A 21,798-nucleotide genomic window follows, 5' to 3' on the forward strand; every position below is an offset into this window, starting at 1 on the left:
TTTGGATAATAATAATTTGTATGTAAGGCGTAAACTATTTTTGTTAAGGTAAAAAATAGTAAATATTGTAGCAAAACATCTCTTTAATATTGAAAATGATCAAATGCATCTCTTTCAGACGCTTCATCTCTTCAATCTGTTAAGAGTGTTGAGGGATCGTCAATGCATGCATCGAAATGGACAAAGTTCCAAGGAGGAAGATGTAAAGAATGTGAACTACAAATTAATATCAAAAGAAGCTCAGAACTTTGAATCAACTCTTCTTCTCTGGCCTTTTAGCAAACAGAAGGCGGTTAGGAAACCATTGTAACAATAAACTATCAATTTGTTTTCTGCTTACCTGTTTTGTAAAATCAGGATTACCGAACCTGTGTATATAAGACAAAAAGTCAGTGAACATGAAAACTGATCATCTGTAATTGTTCTTGAGCTCTTAAAAGAAATAAGAACGAAACTCATACCTTATATCATGTTGTTCTTCTTCTTCTCTTCTTTGTATTTCTCACCTTGCAATCTGATTTTCTTCTTCATTCGAGTATCTCACAAGCAAGGAAAAACTAAACCATAGAAAGGTCAGAAATCTCAATTCTTTTCTTTCTATAAATTTGTGTCAAAATGAAAAGTAAAGCTGAATAGAAGAGGATTTCTACCACATGTAATAAACTTGACTATATGGCCTATTCCTGTACACACACGTCAACTACCCTCTTTTTCTTTGGGCTAAATAACTTTGTGGGCCTAGTTTGCTTTTGGTTTAAGTAGCCCAATAACAACCAAGAAGTCTGCAAGAATCTTCAAGAACCTGTCAAAGAACAATCAGAATGGCAGTTGCTTATTATGAGATGGAGAAATTCACTGGAAATAGAGATTTCCAGCTATGGATGAAGAGAATACAAGCAGTTTTGGTTTCACATAAAGCATTGAAAGCAATTAAAGACCCTAAGACCTTGCCAACTACTCTTACTGATGTTAAAAACAGAATATGGAAGAAACAGCCTATAAGGCCCTGATCTTGGACATCCCATACAGTATTTTAAGACAAGTTATCAATGAAAACACAACCTATGAAAGAAGTTGAAGAAGCTTTACCTGAAGAAAGATGTGCCAAATAAACTATATGTGAGGGAGAAAATATTATCCCTTAAGATGAGTTCCTAAACTCACCAATCAATTTGCTCAAACCAGAGACAAGCTAAGAGAGGACAATGAAGTGGCTATCTTGATAAACTTTCTTCATGAGAGCTTCAAAGATGTTAAGGCACCATTGAAGTATGGAAAGGATTCTATTTTTATTGATAATATAATCAAAGAAATTCTTCAGAAAAGACTTCAAGAAGCCAAAGGAACATGGAAAGGGGATGTCAATATTGGAGAGGATGGACTTGAATTCACATAAGTCCTTGTAACTACCGAGGAGAAGGCTAATGACCATGAAATTAAGGAAGACTAGGTGTTAGACTCAGGTTGTACTTATCATATGACATCATCAAAGGCATGATTTATCTCCTATAAATCATGGGGTGGTGGTTCAATATTCATGGGGGATAATCACAGTTGTAAAGTGATTGGAATAGGCTCGGTGGTGCTTAAACTCCTAGAAAATAGAGACATACTCCTCAAAGAAGTGAGACATGTTCCACAGCTGAGAAGGAATCTAATTTCTATGGGGATGCTTGATGATCAAGGTTGTTCCTTTGTTGAAAAGAATGGAAGTGTAGAAATTACAAAGGAAGGAAGAACTATCTGTTGGGATTGGTGCCCTAAATTCTTTGTTCTCGTAGTTTGTAAACTTGTATAAACAAATTATTCTTTTAGTAAAATAAAAGTTATTTTATTTGTATATTAACTCGATCCAATAAACTAAGATTAAAGGTTATTTTATGTAACTTAAACATGTATGGGGTTGACATACAGGTAGATCATGTTCAAATAATAACCTAAATGGTATGTAGTATATGGATAAGATTGGGTGTCTTATCCTAGTGATACTACGATGATGGCCCACTTTGTATCTGTTACAATTGTTGTAAAGTGTTACAAACGATTTGATCTTAATCGTTCATGTGGAGACATGTGAGTGGAGGTATCTTATACAAAGAGTTTATATAAGGTTAGACTGTGAAATGATTAGTATCTCTTTATAACACCGTTACTTGAAGAGATTAATATTTCAATAGGATGACCATAGGTGACTCTGTCGGGGTTGATGCCCTAAATCTCGTGATTTTGTAATTTGTAATTGTATTGTATAAACATTTTATTTATCTAATAAAATAAGAAGTATTTTATTCGACATTTAGTTGCATTAACCCAAAAAACCAATAAACCGAGATTCAAGGTTATCTTCTGTAACTTAAGCATGTATGTGGAGACATACAGATGAATCATGTTTAAGTAATAACCTAAACGGTCTGTAGTAGATGGATAAGGTTAGGTACCTTATCTTGGTGACACTACGAGTACGGTTTGTTTCGTAGTTGTTACAATTATTGTAAAGTGCTATAAATGATATATTCCTGATCATTTATGTGGAGACATGTGAAAGGGATATTCTATAGAAAGAGTTTATATAAAATTAGACCATGAAATGAATAGTGTCTCTATATAATACCATTGCTAGAAGAGACTTACATTTTACCAAGATGACCATAAGCGACTTGACCTGAATCCTAAATGAGTTGTAATCTCCAACCTATGGAGACGTTCCTTTGATTTTTATGGGTGAGAGTGTGTAGTTTTGTCGACTCAATATGCCTTCCATTTTAGAAATTCGTCTGATTGGGGAGTTAGAAACACAACTACACAAGAAGGAATTTACTCCTTCCCTACTATTAGGATAAGTAGAGAAATTGTTTTCTTAAGGGTTGATTCCGAGCTTGAAAAATGTGGTGCCACTCTCTCCTGACCTAAGAGAGGTTCAGTTATAGTTGGACTATAACTTATTGTTCATTAGAGGGATCAATGGTGCATAAGGAATTAGATGTAACTATAGAAGCACAATGGTAATTTTGACCCAACTATACTTACAAACAATTCGTGAAGAGTCAACGCATTGTTGATGGTTATATCCAATGGACACAAAAATTTATCTATAGTATGAAAACTGCGAAAGAGTGAGCGATAGGTAATGAAAGTTGATTAATTTAATTAAAAAGCCTAATTAATTAATCGAGTACTATTGGAGTTTCAATCTATAGACCCATAAGGTCCTGCCTTTAGCTCATTTGGGATTAATAATAATCAAATTAATTTGAATTGTTCAAATTAATAAAGAGAAATAATTATATAAGATATAATTAATATAGAATTATTTGATATGAGATATAATAATGTATATGATACATTATAATATAAAGTTTTATTTGAGAGAAAATGAATATTTAAATATGGTTCGAATAATAAAATTAATATGAATTTGATTCATATTAAATATTATAAATTAAATGAGAAAATGTTAAACTATAAAAGGTCTCTAGTATTAAAATATGGTGAGACTCCAAGAAACCAAAATCCCTATAGGAATCCTCTTCTCCTCTCGTATAAGTTCTTCTCAGAAAGTGGAATGGATCGAACTAATAGAAGATTGGAAGAAATTGAAACTCACATAAATAGAAGAGACGTTGAACGAAGTTGATTCTGATTTCCTTCCACAAAACATTATCAACAAATTGGACTTCTGCCTAATTAAGAAAATACCATCTGAAAGACAGATTGTGGCAAATACTCTTAAGAAATGCCATGACAAATCCTTGGAAGACAAAAATGGGATTTCTTATTGAAATGCTAAGTCCAAACATCTTTCTTTTTAAATTTCACTCAATTAAAGACAAAGAAGAAGTTCTAAAATCAGGCTCCTAATCTCTAGATAAAAATCTTCTTATTTTAGAATCTCCAGAAACATATTTATGTTTATCTGAATTTATTCAACCATATTGCATTCTGGACAAGAATCTTGGACTTACCATTAGGCTATAACTGGATGCATTGACCATACCAAGAACAGTCAAAGGATGCAAACATCGGATTTTTCCAGTGTGGACATTGGTTAAAGTATCAAGGTAATTTTCCAGCAAGGAAGAAACCCCTATCCCAGGTCCAAGAGCAAAGAAAATGAAGATGTCAGTAAATCAAATGAAAAAAGAAACAAGGAAATACCTACCCATCCACCCAATAATACTAAAGCTTGTGCTCCATCCATTAGTATCCTGAATGTGAATCAATCTACATTTAGAGACAATCTCAATATCTCATCCAATTTGGATTGGGACGGTAACTTCCTTGCTTCTCGTTGCCCTGTTAAAAGTTTGAAAAACTGGACAAGAAGAATCAAGTCAGCAACCTTGAACTTTCATACAACCACCATTGATGAAAATTTCAAAAGGAAAAATGAAAATATTCTTTACTAAAAAGACACAAATTAAGTGATGGAGATATTCAGACAAATAATGATTTTCCCAATTCAAAGGCAATGGTTGAAATTCAGTCTTGTCACCCGATATGAAAATTTGAATTCGGCTTTTTAGTTGCTTCACTGTTAACTGTGAATGAGCAAAAGGAGGACTATATTTACTATGGAAACAAGAAGTAATTTCCAACATCCGATCTTATTCTCCACACCATATTGACTCTAATCTAAGTTGGAAAGCAAAAATTGGAGATTTACGGGATTACATGGCTTCTCGGTGGTGACCTAAATGAAATTTTATGGTATTACGAAAAAGATGGTGGCCCTCCTAAAGTCATATCTTTACTTCAAAATTTCAGGACTTGCATTGATGATTGTAGCCTTAAAGATATGAACTTCTCTGGAAATATTTTCACTTGGAAAGGTGTAAGAAGAACAACTAGAATTTGGGAGATTGGGACATAACTGGCATAGGCGTAGACATAACTGGCAAAGGCGTAGACATAACTGACATAGGCGTAGAACAACTAGAATTTTAATTAATCCAATATGTTTGAGATTGGGACATAACTGGCAAAAGCACAATCAGAAAGGGAGTTCACTAAATTAATTTTACTCATATTGTTTTAATTCCTAAAATTTCTAAACTTTTTTACACAGGTTGCATTTGTATGAGGAAGAGCAATAACTGACAACATTATTCTTGACCATGAATGTCTACGCCTATTAAAGAAAAGGAAGAAAGGAGTAAATGGTCTGACTGCAATCAAGATGGACTAAGTAAAGCATATGACAAGGTTGAATGGATTTTTCTCCAAAAAATTATGATCAAACTTGGCTTTGACCCAAATTAGGTATCTCTCATCATGGATTGCATCACTCCAACATCCTTCTCTATCCTATTAAATGGAGAACGAAGAGGAAACATTAATCCAACAAGAGGATTCAGACAAAGAAACCCTCTGTTTCCCTACTTATTCTTATTTATTACTAAAAGTCTCTCACAATTCATCAATAATACGATTTCAAGAAATAACCTATCTGGTTTTCAACTCTCACAATCCTACCCCACCATTTCACATCTTCTTTTCGTAGACGGCAAGATTATTTTTTGTTAAGCTTCTGAGGAAGATCTACTAATCATCAAACAAATCCTAATCGCTTTCGGATTAGCTTCGAGAGAGAAAATCAACTATTTTATTCTCAACAAACATCAAAATGGACAGAGCTAAATTCCTATCAGATATCATTGGAATCTCCAATGTAGAGGATTTAGGTCCTATCTTGGCATTCCTTCATCACTATAAAAAAAGAAGATCCAGAGACATCAATTACGTTCAAGAGAAAGTGTGGAAAACAGTACAGGTTGGAAAAGCTCTTTTTTCTCAAGGGCAGGAAAGGAAATCTTAAATCAAAAGCATTGGCCAAGTCCACCAACCTATGCTATGAGCTTATTTAAACTCCCTAAGGATTTTTGTAAAAATATCACAAGATATTTTTCGAGATTCTGGTGGAATTTCCATGCTAATAAAACGAAGATACATTGGATGAGCTGGAAAAAAAAAAAAAAAATGTCTCCCAAAAATTGTAGGTGACCTAAATTTTAGAGACCTAGAAGGCTTTAATCAAGGCCTAATCGCTAAACAGGTTTGGAAAATTTGGATGAATTTGGATAATCTTGTTTCAATAATCCTGAAAAGTCTCTATTTTCCAAACACTTCAATTACTGAGGCTCTTTCTGGTAAAAATTCTTCACAAATATGGAAAAGCCTTTGTAGGGAAAAAAATTATTATTGAAAGGCCTCCGTTATAGAGTTGGTAGTGGCTTATCTATCAATATTTTTACTGATCCTTGGATTCCATGTCCAAGCACCTTCAAACCTATTTTCTTCAATCCGCTAATTACAAACCTCAAAGTTTCTGATTTCATCCAACCAAATGGAACATGGAATGTTGACCTATTAGATGAATGCTTATGCAAATGCATAAAAAATATTCCAATAAATATCAAAATCCAAGACAAAATTATTTGGCACTATGATAACTCGGGAACATATTCAGTTAAAAGTGGCTATAGGCTCTACATGAAGAACATCATCGATGAAGAATCTTCTAGTGAAAACAGAATGACTGGTGTTTGGAACAACTTGTGGAAATTAAAAATTGCAAACAAAATCAAGTACTTCTTATGGAGAGCTCTTCACAACATTTTACCAACAAGGACAGAACTTAGAAAGAAAGGACTGGATATCTTAACCCTTTGTCCAATATGCAAAGCAAAAGATGAAATTGTTGAACATATCCCGTTTAAATGCCCTAGAGCCATCGCCATGTGGAAAAACTTGTCAGATTGCCCTACCTTATTCAAAAACTTCAACTCCAGCTTCACTGATCGTTGGAAACACATACAGTCTTCTTCATCCATCAAAGATTTATCCCAAATAGCCAGTGCATGTTGGGCCATATGGTCAGATAAGAATAGTTCTATTCACGGAAATGCAATAACAAACACTAATAATCGAGTTCATATTAAAAAATATAATGAAGAATCAACAAGAAGAGGAATATTACCCAACATTAATCAGAATACCTTGAATCATAAGCAATCAAGATACAACCTGAAATGGATGAAGCCTTTTCTTGGCTACATCAAAATAAATATTGATGCTGTATGGAATCAGAATAAACCAGTGATGGGTATTGGTGTTACTTGTAGCGATGAGAACGGTAATCTGGTAGCTGCTGCCCAAATTAACTTGGATTACATCTTCGAACCTCCTTCAGAACTAAAAGCCATACTGGAAGGAATTCAATTAGCACACAATTTAAATCTCCCTCCCCTCCTTTATTCTCTCATTGACTAACTTATGGAAGTGGCAATGGCTGAATTCTTTTCTGTTGTGGTGTGCATTGCTCTCTCAAATTTAAGAATTTCATCCCGTCTAAATTAATCTTGAAGCCCACAAAACTCTCATAGATTCTCTACTCTTCAAGAATACCGAGGTTTCCATGTGGTTGTGTCCAAAACTTAGAGATCTGTTGTTGCGTATTTCTGGTTGTTCGTGAATTCAAAGGAAATTGGAATAGTTCGTAATTTCGAAAGGAACATGAAGAGTTTCAGTCTTCAAACACCGCTACAAAAACAGTATTTCTTGACATTTTTTAAATGTCAAGTGTCACTTTTGTTGACGTTTTAAAAAACGTCAAGGAAACCAGTGTCAAGAATGTGGATTTTCTTGACGTTTTAAAAACGTCAAGAAAAGTGACACTTGACATTTCAAAAACGTCAAGAAACACTGACACTTGACATGTTTGAAATGTCAAGAATATCATCAAACCCAAAGGCCGATCATCCGAGAACCAACAAGTCCAAAGGTCGATAGATCATCAAGCCAAAGGCAGATCATCCAAAAAGATCAACAAGCCCAAAGGCTGATCATCCAAGAATATCAACAAGTGCAAAGGTCGATCATTCAAGAAGATCATCAAGCCTAAAGGCCGATTATCCAAGAAGATCAACAAGCTCAAAGGCCGATCATCCAAGAAGATCGACAAGCCCAAAGACCGATCATTCAAGAAGATCAACCAACTTAAAGATTATAGTTTATTTTGAAAACATCAAAATATTATGTATTAGAGATTGTACTCACTTTCCACAAAATTAATACAAATACAAAGTTCAAGTTCCATGAAACAAATTCTCTTGAAATCTCGTGCAAACAGATGTGTTTCAATTATGTGGGAGTACATCGAAGGTGGGTGAAACAAAAGTTGGGGTTCATCCTTAAAAGGGATAATATATTGTATCGTTAACCAAGACTTGAATTGACGAAATGCATCGCCTATAGTTTTGAGAATAGCCTTCTTACTTCTACTGTCAATTATGAAAGCACCCTAAACATTTAAAAAACATGATTACTACTTTTCAAGTAAAATATTAATATAATACATCAACAAAGGAAAATATACATGCCTCAACAATATTAAACGGTTTTTCCTTTAAGTCAGTCGGTATGCATTTCCAAGATGTAGATGTAATCGGGATATGATGATGCACAGTAGATCCAATGAAAGATTTTAACTTATATCCATTATCTCCAATTGATACTCCATCATCATTATATTCAATCAACTTTTTCTCCCTTACACTCCTAATTTTTGTTACCTCATGCATAACAGTCGGTCCTCGCGTTTGCCTTTTCTTTTTGTTTGGTATTTCATCTTGCTTCAGTTCCATATTTTCATTGATATTATCCGAACTTTATTTGACATCATCCAAACCAAGTTCCAAGTCCTCATCACTTGCTAGCTCCAGGGTGTAAGAATTATCCTAAAAATTATAATAAAGTTTAGTTAGGTGTCAAATACAACAAAATTATAAAAATTAGTAAGTGAAACCCCACCTATACATTTACTCTCTAGGTGTAACATCCCCAATTTTAGGAAAATTTAAGTTAATTATTTAAAATTATTGAGTTTAAATTTCCCTTTCATTTGAAAAATTGGGATTAAATGGAAATATTGAAAAACTTTTATTGGTTAAATTGAATTTAATTGATTAGATATTCGAATTGATTATCTTGAAAATGTTGAATTTTGCTTCCTTTGATTTTGGATTTTAGGGCCAACTTAAAAAAAATTAAAATAGATAATTAATTTTATGTGGTTTTGAATTGATTTATATGTTTGGAAGGATTTAGTTTGTATCAAATTGATGGATCTTATGTCCTTTAATTTTGGTTTTTGAAGCCTAAATTAAGATAATTTGAAAAGTTAATTGATTTATAAATTTAATAGAATCTTTGGAGATTTTGGAGATAATGTGATAAAATATTTTATTTATCTTTTCAAATTTTGAAAAAAAAATCGAAATTAAATGAGAGTGAAAAGAGGCCAAAAATTGGGAGAAAGAAATTCGGTTTTTTAGCGACAGCTTCCACAAATTGTTGATTGCCAGAGTTTGAACTATTGGATCGTGCTTAAATTTGGTCAGTATGTTCAATTTATGTCGTTCGACAGCAACACCCGCTGCCTATCTATGATAGCCACGAGCTGACGCACCATCAGCTGCCACTTGCCCGATCTTTGACAGAATCTTGAGAAAAACCTTGGGTAAGATTTATTTTCCTTATAATTTGGGAGGTGAAATTCACCCATTTGATTTTGGGTTAAATTAGTAACCTCTCTTTAGTGTGAAACTTAGATTCAAAATTTGGAAGTTTTGAAGTATTGACCATCAAGCTAGAGACTATTTTTCGTTTTGTAGAAAATTGGTAAAGATTGATAAGTTTCGGGTAAGTTGTTGGTTGGTTATTCTTTTGGATTGAGAGTAATAGTGGGAAAATTAAGTTATTGATTTTGGATTTAATTCTTGATCAAATTGCTAATTGAATAAAGTTTTGGAATTTTTCTTGGACCAACCCACAACTTTGGATTGATTCAAGTTTTCCAAAGGTTTTAAGAAATTATTTGCGTGGATTTTGTGACCAAATTGAGGTAAGTGGTACTATTATTGGTGTCTTCGTGCTAGGCAGCCTAGATTAGGTTTATAAAGTCAATTAATGGACTTTAGAAGCATGATTTTGTCGTTGTGATATACTTGTTGCATGACAGTTATGAATATTATGAGCATGTTTGAATTTCTAATCAGTACTGAAATTATGTATGTGATGCATGAATAGACCAATAGGGTTGTTTACCGTCTCGTCTTGACGCGTGTTTTATTTCAGAGGATCAACGGGTCTAGTTTCATGTTTGACGGTGTGCCTACGTGCCGCTAGACATGCGTGAGTCGACAGGTTTATGTTCATGTTATAGGCCGCTAGACATGCGTGAGTTGACAGGTTCACGTTCATGTTATTTTTCATGTTTGACGGTGTGCCAACGGGCCGCTAGACATGCGTGAGTTGACAGGTTCACGTTCATGTTATTTTCCATGTTTGACGACGGTGTGTCTGCCGCTAGACATACGTGAGTCGACAGGTTCACGTTCATGTTATTTTCCATATTTGACGGTGTGCCAACGGGCCGCTAGACATGTGTGAGTTGACAAGTTCACGTTCATGTTATTTTCCATATTTGACGGTGTGCCTGCTGCTAGACATATGTGAGTCGACAGGTTCACGTTCATGTTATTTTCCATGTTTGACGGTGTGCCTACGAGCCGCTAAACATGCGTGAGTCAATAGGTTCATGTTCATGTCATTTTTCCATGTTTGATGGTGTGCCTATGGGCCACTAGACATGCGTGAATCGACAGGTTCACATTTATATTATTTTTCATGTTTGACGGTGTGCCTACGGACCGCTAGACATGTGTGTCAAGGCAAGACAATACGTCTTTTGGTTTCCTTTCATCATCTAAGACAGATGTAGTTGTTTGAGCCACGGGCCCATCATTCTCTGCTCGTGGATGCATAGCCTGAACCTAGTAATGGAATCACTTACTGAGTATTTTATACTCAACTTTTCTTAATTTATGTTTTTCAGGTAAGGATAGGAACGAACCGGCAGGTGACAAGAGGGTCCTGTGATCATGCCATATGGGACATGTAAATCGCTTGCGCTCAGTTTACGTTTTCAAGCTATTTAAAAGTTTTGATTTGAGACTCGATGTTGGTCAAAATTTTATCTATTTAAGTTTTTTTTTCATTATTTTAGGGGTCCTGAACAAAGGTTTTACTTATTTATTATTTATTTTGGAAAACTATCTTTATTATTTTAATGAAGTTTATTTTCCTTAATGGTCAAAATGTTTTGAACATAAATGTGTAATTAAGAGTAACTACTCAAAAAGGTCGGGTCATTACACTAGGAATCCATGTGCCTTCACAATCAACTCGTACATATGTTGACATGTTCTCATCCAAATCAATTTTAGATTCAATATCTAACATAGCTTTAGGCATTCCTTGACAATGTAGAGCAATATCTCCAGTTCATCGTCATTGTATTGATCCTCAAAATCTCTTTGTGGTGGAGTAAGTACAATAGACCATTGACCATCACTTGGATCCTCAACATAAAACACTTGTCTTGCCTGGAACACTAGTATGAAAAGAATCATTCTTGTGGTCTATTCTATTAAGTCAACTAACACAAAAACAAGCTCATCAATTTTGATGCCACCACTATTCCCAACCCAATCACATTTAAAAATGACAACCTTAAATGTATTATAATTTAGTTCCCAAATCTCTTATATAACCCCAAAAAAGGACAAGTCTCCAACTATAGGATTTTTATCTTTTGAGCGAGATACTTACATTTTTTTTGCATTTAAACTAACCTCAAGCTTTTGTATACTTTTATTTTTGTCATACGATATTTTGTGATATTGACATCCATTAATAATATAGCTATTGTATGTAGTCACAATTGCATGGGGACCATGGGCAATCCACCTCAAATTATCTGATACCTCCACATCTCCCATTTCAAGTTTATTTCTAATCTGAGAGCCAAAAGGTTACATAATTAAAATATAAATAACAAAAAGTTATGGTAAATAGTATATTTAATGTTTTACCTTTTCTCATAACCAAGATATGAAATTTTGATTATGTTCATCTTGAATCCGTTTCTTGTTTTTTTTATCTACTTGAGAGTTGTAATTCTAAAGTGATCATATGTTTCCTTATGAAGTAACAGAAAAATGTTCAAATATAATGATTTTCAAATTCATGTATTTAATGAAATAAATGGATCCAAGTCATAATAAATACTCTATAGATTCTCCAAGACATATCGATGAGCTTGGTATAAGAGATCACGTTCAGGTATGTAAGGAACTCCACTTGACAATGGTCTACCAATTTCTAAATTGCCTAAATTGTCTCTTAACTTTTGACACTCAAGTCCAATAGGATCTACTCCACATAAAAATTCGAACAAAATTCAACAGCTTCTTCTAATATCTAAATCTTAGCAATATAACCTTCTGGACGATGCCTATTCCTCATAGAGTTTTTAATCACTTTCATGAACCTTTCAAAGGGATACATCCATCGCAAATATATAGGCCCACAAAGTTTGACTTCTCTAACAATGTGTACTGTGAGATGCACCATTATTGTGAAGAATGAGGGAGGAAAATACTTCTCTAATAAACATAATGTAATCACAATGTCTTCTTACGGCTTCTCTAATTGTATAACATCTAGGGCTTTGTTACATATAGAATTGGAAAAAATACACAGATGAATCATATTGAACATGTTTTTGTAGCACAAATCTGATGGCAATGGGGAGCAATTGTTGTAAGAGCACATGACAATCATGAGATTTTAGACCATTGAGTTTTAAATCTTCCATTGATACAAGATTTCTAACATGGAAGAGTAACCTTCAGGAACCTTCATTTCTGGTAATGTCTTCAAAACACAACGTTTTTCTTCTCTAGTAAGAGTATAACAAGCCGGGGAAAGGAAGATTTTTTTATCACCATTAATAGGTGTAAGCTCTTGTCAAATTTTTAAATCAGCTAAATCGCATCTAGCATTCAATCTGTCGTTTGTTTTTCCTGGAATATCAAGAAGTGTGCCTATGATATTCATGCAAATATTTTTCTCAATATGCATCACATCTAAGCAATGTCTAACATGGAGATGTTTCCAATAAGGGAGTTCGAAAAAGTAGACATCTTATTCTAACAACCTTCGGTACTTTCTTTTGTGATTTTTCTTTTGTTCTTTTATTTTCCTCTTTGAAAATCAAGATCTTTAGTTTTTTTTTTCCAAATACAACCTCCCCAGACAAAGATTCTAGAATACTTCCAAGTTCTCTTTGACCATCAAATGATTTCTTTTGACGTCGAAAAGGATGATTTTTATACTAGAAATTTTCGATTGCCAAAGTATGCCATTTTTTCCCATGTTTCAATCTCAATGAAGTTGTGTTATCTCCACAAATTGGGCATGCCTTATAACCTTTGACATTACATCCACTAAAGTTTCCATATGCTGGAAAATCATTGATTGTCCACAATAGAACTGTTCTTAAGTTGAATAGTTCTTATTGATAAGCATCATAAAATTGCATACCACTTTCCCACAAAAGTTTTAAATCATCGATCAATGGCTCTAAGTATATCCCAATGTTATCCCCTGGTTTTTTTGGACCTAAAATCAATATTGATAACATCATAAACTTTCTTTTCATACACAACCATAGGGGAAGATTATAAATGACCATCACAACTGGCCAACAACTATACTTAGAGCTCATATCACTATGTGGATTTACTCCATCTGTTGACAATGCTAAACGAATATTCCTAGGTTCAGAACTAAAGTCCGGTCACATGGTGTCAACTAACTTCCAAGCTGGGGAGTCTGCAAGGTGACGTAATTTATCATCCATTATTTCTCTCTCATTAGCATGGCAAGTCAGGTTTTTAGCACATTTAACACTTCTAAACATCTGTTGAAAACGTGGTATAGGTGAAAAATACCACATTATTTTGGCAAGGATTTTCTTCTTCTTATTTGTGTCTTTACCATATTTTCACCTTGACTGACCGCATTCAGCATATGCAATTGCATTGGCATATTCCTTTCGATACAAGCAACAATCATTAAGGCATGCATGAATCTTTTCATATTCCCTTCCTAATGCACCTAATGTTTTCTTTGCATCATACATTGATGTAGGGAGATCATTAGTAGAAGGTAAGATATCCTTTAATGCTTTTAGTAGTTCTGAGAAACTAATGTCACTCCATCCATGTCTAACTTTTAAGTTATACAACTTCACTAATGTAGACAAATTGGTGAACTTTTTGATCCTTCATACAATGGCTTCTCAGCATCATTAAGAAACTTCTCGAATCCATTGGGATCTTTTGAATATTGTTCATGAGCAATTTCAACCATTTCTTTTATATTTCCAACATCATTCTCTTCATACCTACACTCAGGGGATTTTCCATGCAAGGATGAACTAGGAAGTTCCTCACGATGCCAAAACCAAATCTTTTAACTTTCATCAATGCCATTAAAATATAAAGGATCTCTAATATCATTGCTATTATGTCTTTGACAATTTCCACATTTCAAACAAGGACAACGTATAGTAGTATTATTTGTATTGAAAAATCCAAATTTGATGAAGTTTTCTACACCCAACTCAACTCTTTAAATAATCTACTCTTTGTCATCCATGATTTATCCACACTTATAATAAGCTAATTTTGGAACTACAAAAAAAAAAAAAAAAAAAAAAATACCATATTCCGAATTAGATAACTCATACAACTTATAAAATTTCTATGGAATTCATATTTATAGAGAACTTAAGAACTTGAACTCTCAAAAACTTCAAATGTGTGTTAATGTTGTAATGAATAGATGGTTTACTAAATTCAAAATCTTAAAAATTAAATGGTGTAAAGAGCAACTACAACCACGTTTGTATTATGCTAAAATAGAGACCGATGATTTCAAATGGGATCAAATGCTTTCGAATTCTAAATGTGCCCATTATCGACCAAAAAATATTCACAATAATAAGAACAAAAAAATATTATATGTTCTTTAAGCTAGATTAGAAAATAAAACCTTAGTAATTTTGCACAAAAGAAGAAAAAAGTACAGTCAATATTAGGAATGAAAAGACAACTTCCTTCAAGTAAAACCAAATGTTGATTGCAGAAGATCGACAATGGAAGATGATTAGTATCAAACAACAAATTTTGATCCCCCACAAGCAAAAGAAATAAAATAAAATAAAAGGTAAAAGGGAACAATGCATTCCAATTAATCAAAGAACGGTAATAATTATAAAAATGAATAGACAAACTTGGAGTGAGAACACCAAACATGGAAGCATAGTAAATAGAAGACTTGAACTCATTTTAAGGCATGGAATACCAAAGAAGTCTAAGCAAAAACCACTACTTGAACAAAAGCATGAACGCCAAAAATACAAGTTTTTTTTTTCCTTCTCTCAAAAGAGAACAGATTTTGGGAACATAAGAATGAACTACCAATATGGAAGAGAGATCGAAAAAGGGCACATGCAAATAAGTTGCAGACGCAATTAAAATGAAATAAGGCACGCATAATACTAGAAAGAGAGATCTTCCTAGACAGAGGAGAAAAGTGGAGGTCAGAAGGATGAGAGAAGAAGAAGAGGCAGTGTTGAGCAACGGAGTAGCAAAAAAGAGACAGTGTGAGTGGCAGAGCGAAGAAGAACGAAGACGAGCAGCAGAGCAAAGAAGAGCGAAGACGAGCGGCAAAGAGTGGGCTAGGGTTTGAAAAGATCAGATAGAGATGTGTTATTTTATTTGAAAAAAATATTATTAGGCAATTATTTTTTATATTTTACTTGATACGAAAAATGTGTCAAGTAATGGTTCGCGTGAAAATATCTGAAATATTCCATCAATCTCCACTTTTTTAACCCTTTTATTTGACATTTTCTTTTCTAAAAGGTCATTACTTGATGTTGTTTCCAAAGAAACGTCAAGTAATTAAAAACTACAAGAGCCAAGTAATGTAGATTTTGTAGTAGTAAGTACTCTTTTAGTTAGACTTTTCTTTATGATTTTGAGAAAACTTAGACATGAAGTGTAATATATTCCTAATACGTCATTATATAATATCTAAAGAAAAACTTCCCTATGACATATACATAAAATTTGACTTCTCAGAATGGATTTGAATAAGAAAAATTTGGATGGTACGTGAAGACATGACTAGTTTGAATAAACTTTGGTACTTCAATTTACTTATCAGTTCTGTTGATTTAGTCGATCTTCAAGTTTGTGTTTGGTGCAGTCAAGGGGCTAGTAACAAAATAATCGATCTAATTAGGTGCCATTGATAGCTTTAGTAACTTGGAATTGTCTTTTCTGCCTATTTTATATAGCTTCTCGAGATGCTTAATAGCATTGTATGATGTTTTAAAAAATATATTCTCATTGAAGACACCCACATTTTTATATATTGGAGGGATATTTTATTCTAGATATTTTAAAAGCCATGAGAAAAGGTTACAGAAGTGAAACACTGCAAAAAAAAAAATTGGACTAGGGAGAGAAGGTTCAAGACATTTTGCTAACTCCTTTGAGACCCTACACAAGAAATTTATTTAGGGGTCGTTTGGTTTAAGGATTTCTAGATGTATGAAAATAAAGGATGTCTGGAAATTAAAGATGACTATGTTTGGTTGTGTATGGGAATACTAACAAACAAAAATTATGTTTGTGTTTAATTTATGAAATTAAGTAGGAAAATCTTATTATAATCGTAATAGATTAATAATTTAAAGAATAAATAATATTCAATATATCAATAAAAAATTAATTAATTATGAATCAATAATAATTTTAATTATAAATATTTAAGGATTATAATTATAATTATAAATATATAATTAATTATAACTATAAATATTTTAATAATTTTATAATTAAAAGTAACCAGTTAATACATTCAATGAACGTCATACTAATTATAATCTAACACCTAATCTTTTTTATTATTAATTGAGCTCAACATTAGTAATTTTACTTTTAATTAAATAATATAAGAAAATATATTTAAATTGACAATATATTATATAAAATGTGAAGAAAATGAGATAAAAATATAATATATTAATAACGAATACTAAAAAGTATTTTATAAATATGATATGTTAATAATGAACGGAGTAATAAAAAAATCACAATAAATAATCAGTGATGATTATATGTTTATAATGAATGATCAAATTAAAATTAATCGATTATTAAAAGAACAATAAAGTAATAAATTATTATTATTGAAAATGAAGTTTAATACTAACTAAATTTAACTAATCCTATTTTACTAATAAAATATATTTAAGATATTATTAGTTAATAAATTAATAATTTATGTAAAAAATAATTCCATTCATTTAATAAAGTTTTATCATAAAAATAAGTCAGGTAAATATTTTAATATATCATTATTGATTTATTAAAATAAATATTTATATCATTTTTGTTAAATTAATATTAATTAATTAATTAATTAGTTAACTATATTCAAAGTGAAATTACATGTAAAATGAAAAATAGATAGAGAGGGGAAAAGAGAAAACTCATAGTTTTGGAAGGGAATAGTAAACCCTTCTCTATGGGAAATAAGTATGTCTGATAATAATTTATTCCCAAAGAAAGAGATGAAAACTGTGTAACAAGCATGAGAATTAGATACTTATACTAATTTCCATGCAGAAAATCTGTCAATCAAGTAGTATCAAGTATGTGTTTTTTAAGCATGCCTAAGAAATTTGTGGCTTATAGAATGATTTGAAGCTCATCAATATATGTTTAGTATGATAAATCACTTTTCTTTGGATTAAGTGTTCTTAGCATAAAGATTAAAGCAACAACCAAACCTCTTGCAATTAAAGACTAAGCAAAAACTTAATATGGTTTTGCAATTAATAATGTCCAACTAATACTGCCTTGAAAGCCAATAAGAAAAATTTGGACAATGATTTTGGTCGTGATCCTGTACACTAACCATTGTCATGGTTTTCTAATTTAGACATAAGGAGAGTTTGATTTGAAGTTATGATTTATACATAAGGGAATAATAGAAATAAATATAAAATAAAAGTTTAAATACTATGGTCCATATATTTATGGTTTTGTTTCATTTTGGTCTTGTACTTTTAAAATATTGAATGTAGTCCTTATACTTTCAACTTTGGTACGTTTTGTTTCATTTTGGTCTTATACTTTCAAAATGTTTATTGTAGTCCTCATACTTTCAACTTTGGTTCATTCTAGTCTTTATACTTTTAAAATGTTCATTTTGATCTTTGTACTTTTAACTTTGGTTCATTTTGATCATTGGACATTAAAAAAGAAATGATTTTGATTAAGATCAAAATTAACACCTTTTAAAAGTAAAATGACCAAAATGAACCAAAATTGAAAGTATAAAACCAAAATGAATATTTTGAAAGTATAAGAATCAAAATATACTAAAGTTGAAAGTATAGGGATCAAAATGGACATTTTAAAGGTACGATGACCAAAATGAACCAAAACTAAATGTACAATGACCAAGATAGTATTTAATCCTAAATTTTAGGGTTTGAGAACCTTTCTCAAACTAACTTTATAAATAATATTGTTAGTTTTGGAATGAAATCTATTAGTTATTAGTACTTTGTTTTAAAATAGCTCTTATTTTTCAAAAGTTTTATTAATGTCCTAATTTCTTTAACAAAAAATACCTTTATCATTATTATATGACAAAAATATAAGTGCCTCAAAACTTTTAAAAGTTGCATTAATATCTTAAACATTTAGAAAAGTTCAAGAAAATGCTCTTATCGGTAGTATATGAACAAAAATCGTTTTTCTACACCTGATTACCTTCCTCTTCCATTTTTTTCTCCTCTAATTCAATCTATAACCTAACACTTCCTTATTTTTCTCTTTTTTTTTTTTCATCTCTCATTCAACACCCTCTTTCGCCCATTTTTCAATCTCTAAAACAACTCTTATGAATCAAGATATACAACTCTCATGAATCAAGATATATATTAAGATTTAGCAATAAGAAAGGAGAATAATAATGAAATCACCGAAAAGGGATCTTAAGACATAAATGTTCTAATAAGATTGTACATCGATAAATTAGTGTGAGTTAATACGTGTTTGAATTTAATGTACATTAAGAGACATTGAGAATTTTAATCATAATTTTGAGGACGATCAATTAAAAAGGTTTTTTTATGATCGAAGATTATATTCATTAATCAACCCTGAAGAGAGATTTTATGATATGAACCAAGATGTCCGTGCTTTACCTCCAAGACCAATCTTGTGCTCAAGAGCCAAACAGTTGCAATTTGCCTTTGATTCCCACACACAAAAAAGTGCTAAATTCAATTTAAGAAGGTCGATGGAGGGAAAATGAATAAAAGCTCTATACAATCTATCAAATGATGCTACCAAGAAGAAAATTAGAGATTTATGTGATTCTTCACCAAAATCAAATTTTATGTCATTTGCTGGGTAAGTTTTCTTCTCCACATCCCAACAAATGTCACATTCAAATCCTTAAAACTATAATGTTTAGCCAATTCTAATAAAAGATAGAATAAATAACTTCCTGAATAATTTAACTAATATAAAACATAAATTTGACCCAAATATATAAAACTGTCTAAAAATAATAAATTTTTCGGTTAAAAATTACTTTTAATCCCTAAACTTTCGTAGAACTAAAAATTTAGTCTCTGGACTTTGACCTCTAAACTTTCAATTTTGTAACAATTTAGTCATTGAACTTTATTGTGTAACAATTTAATCCTTGTACTTTAAAATTTATAACAATTCAGTCTCTATTGTAGAAATTGGTGTTAAGATTTATTGCATAAACAAATCGATAAACTAATTAAATACTCGATATTTTTATAAAAAAATATACATCATAAAATAATAAAAATTGACATCTAATTTTGATAAATTTGTTTATGTTAGTGATTAAATTATTATGAATTTAAAAGTATAAAAACTAAATTGTTACATACTAAAATTTAAGGGTTAAATTTTATATACTAAAATTCAAAGACTGAATTGTTACCTAATTGAAATTACAAAGACTAAATGATTACGAACCAAAGTTTAGGGACTAATTTGTACTAAAACGTTTTTGTAACCATTACCTAAAATTGGGTCATTTTAATTATAAAGCCCATTTTATTATCAAATCTTTGTGACTAAGTATTTCTTTTGATTGGATTTATCAAACAAGAAAGCTCCCGGTGGAAATTTCTTTAAAAATGTAAAATTTAGAAGAAATTTATGCAAGTGTGCCGAGAGCCCCATTTGCCGCTGACTAAGAAGAAAATCCGAGAGCTTCACTAAGTCAAGCAACAAAATAAAAAGAGAAAGGGAGAGGAAGAAGATAACAGCCTCTGAAAATAATTTGTTTTCTTACTCTTTTGGTATATATATTTTTCCACACTTTTCATTGTATTGAGATGCTCTCTTTATATGCACTAAATAGGTGAATAAAAAAAAGGAATAAAGAAATCTTGGTAGAGAAAGAATAGTGGTAGACCGTTGCAACAGAATTGGTATTTTGGGGAGAAGGATCCACAGAGGCAAAGGGGTCCATATCAGCATCGTTGTGGCACCTCATCAGCTGCTGATTGTGCTTGGCATTTATCCTTATCATCCCCCCTCAAGCGAGAGGGTAAAGTATTTTGCCCAAGCTTGCTTCGTAAATATGCGAAATGATCGTGAGGGAGAGCTTTGGTCAGACAGTCGGCAAGCTGTTCATTGGAGGGAACATATCTTACGTCTAAGCAGCCCCGAAGAACTTGATCTCTAACAAAGTGCACATCAATTTCGATGTGCTTCATTCGAGCGTGGAAAACAGGATTAGCGGCAAAGGTGCCAGCACCCATGTTGTCATACCATAGTACAGGGACACTAGACGGGGAGAAGCCAATTTCAAAGAGTAAATTGTGTACCTATGTGATTTCAGCGGCAGCGGGAGCAAGAGCTCTGTATTTGGATTCAGTGCTCGATCGAGCGACGGCCATTTTCTTTTTGGATGACCAAGAAATGAGGGTGGAGTCAAGGTAGAGGCAGTAGGCAGCTATTGATTTTCGATCATCAAGATTGGAAGCCCAATCAGCATCTAAGAATGCAGTGATGGTGAGGCTGTGCGGGTTGTATAGTGAGGCTATGATGTAAGGTGCCTGTGAGATAACGAAGCACGTTTGACTACGGACCAGTGTGTATCGGTAGGAGCTTTTAGGAATTGGCTAAGTTTATTAACAATAAACGCAATGTCCGGTCTGGTGTTAGTGAGGTATTAAAGGGCGCCAACCATGCTTCTATAGGTAAAGGGATCGGGTAAGGGGTTGCCACTATTTAGTGGGAGTAGGGCACCCGGGACAACTGGGGTCGAGCACGGTTTTAAATTTTGGAGGTTGAGTTTGGATAGGAGATTAGTAATATATTGAAATTGATTGAGTTGAAGGCCAGAAGATAGATAGGTTATTTAAATGCCAAGGAAGTAATCAAGTCGGCCAAGGTCTTTAAGGGAGAATTTGGCATTCAGAGTGGAAATGAGGTGATTTATTTGAACTGTGTCACTGTCGGTGATGATGAGGTAATTGACATACACAAGTAATATAGTGATCGTTGTGAGAGTATGAAGGTAATAGAGGGAAGTATCAATAGTGCTTATTTGGAAGCCAAACCAGCAAAGGAAGGTTTTCAATTCATCATTGCACGCCCTTGGGGCTTACTTAAGGCCGTATATTACTTGATTGAGCTTGTAGACATGATGTCGTAGGGATGAATTTTCAAACCCCGGGGATTGGGTCATGTAGACGGTCTCTTTCAATGTGTCATTTAAGAAAGCGTTGTTGAAGTCAATCTGTCA

The 21,798-nt window shown here is 32.5% G+C and overlaps 1 long non-coding RNA gene across 2 annotated transcripts; it reads right to left on the reverse strand.

Annotated features, from left to right (window-relative positions):
- Positions 1 to 7,313, reverse strand: LOC120068875 (uncharacterized). Of its 2 annotated transcripts, XR_016525236.1 has the most exons (6): positions 6,996 to 7,313; positions 6,765 to 6,889; positions 3,963 to 4,312; positions 651 to 802; positions 462 to 557; positions 1 to 368 (listed from the first exon to the last, which is right to left on the reverse strand). It is a non-coding gene; the product is annotated as an uncharacterized LOC120068875 (long non-coding RNA). The 2 variants fall into 2 exon arrangements; XR_005479386.2 differs by lacking the exons at positions 651 to 802; positions 3,963 to 4,312; positions 6,765 to 6,889; positions 6,996 to 7,313 and having other exon boundaries at positions 462 to 632.
- Positions 7,314 to 21,798: the final 14,485 nt, after the last annotated feature.

This window comes from Benincasa hispida, chromosome 1 (assembly GCF_027475165.1).
Source record: "Benincasa hispida cultivar pf3 chromosome 1, pf3_genome.v1.1, whole genome shotgun sequence".
NCBI lineage: Eukaryota > Viridiplantae > Streptophyta > Magnoliopsida > Cucurbitales > Cucurbitaceae > Benincasa > Benincasa hispida.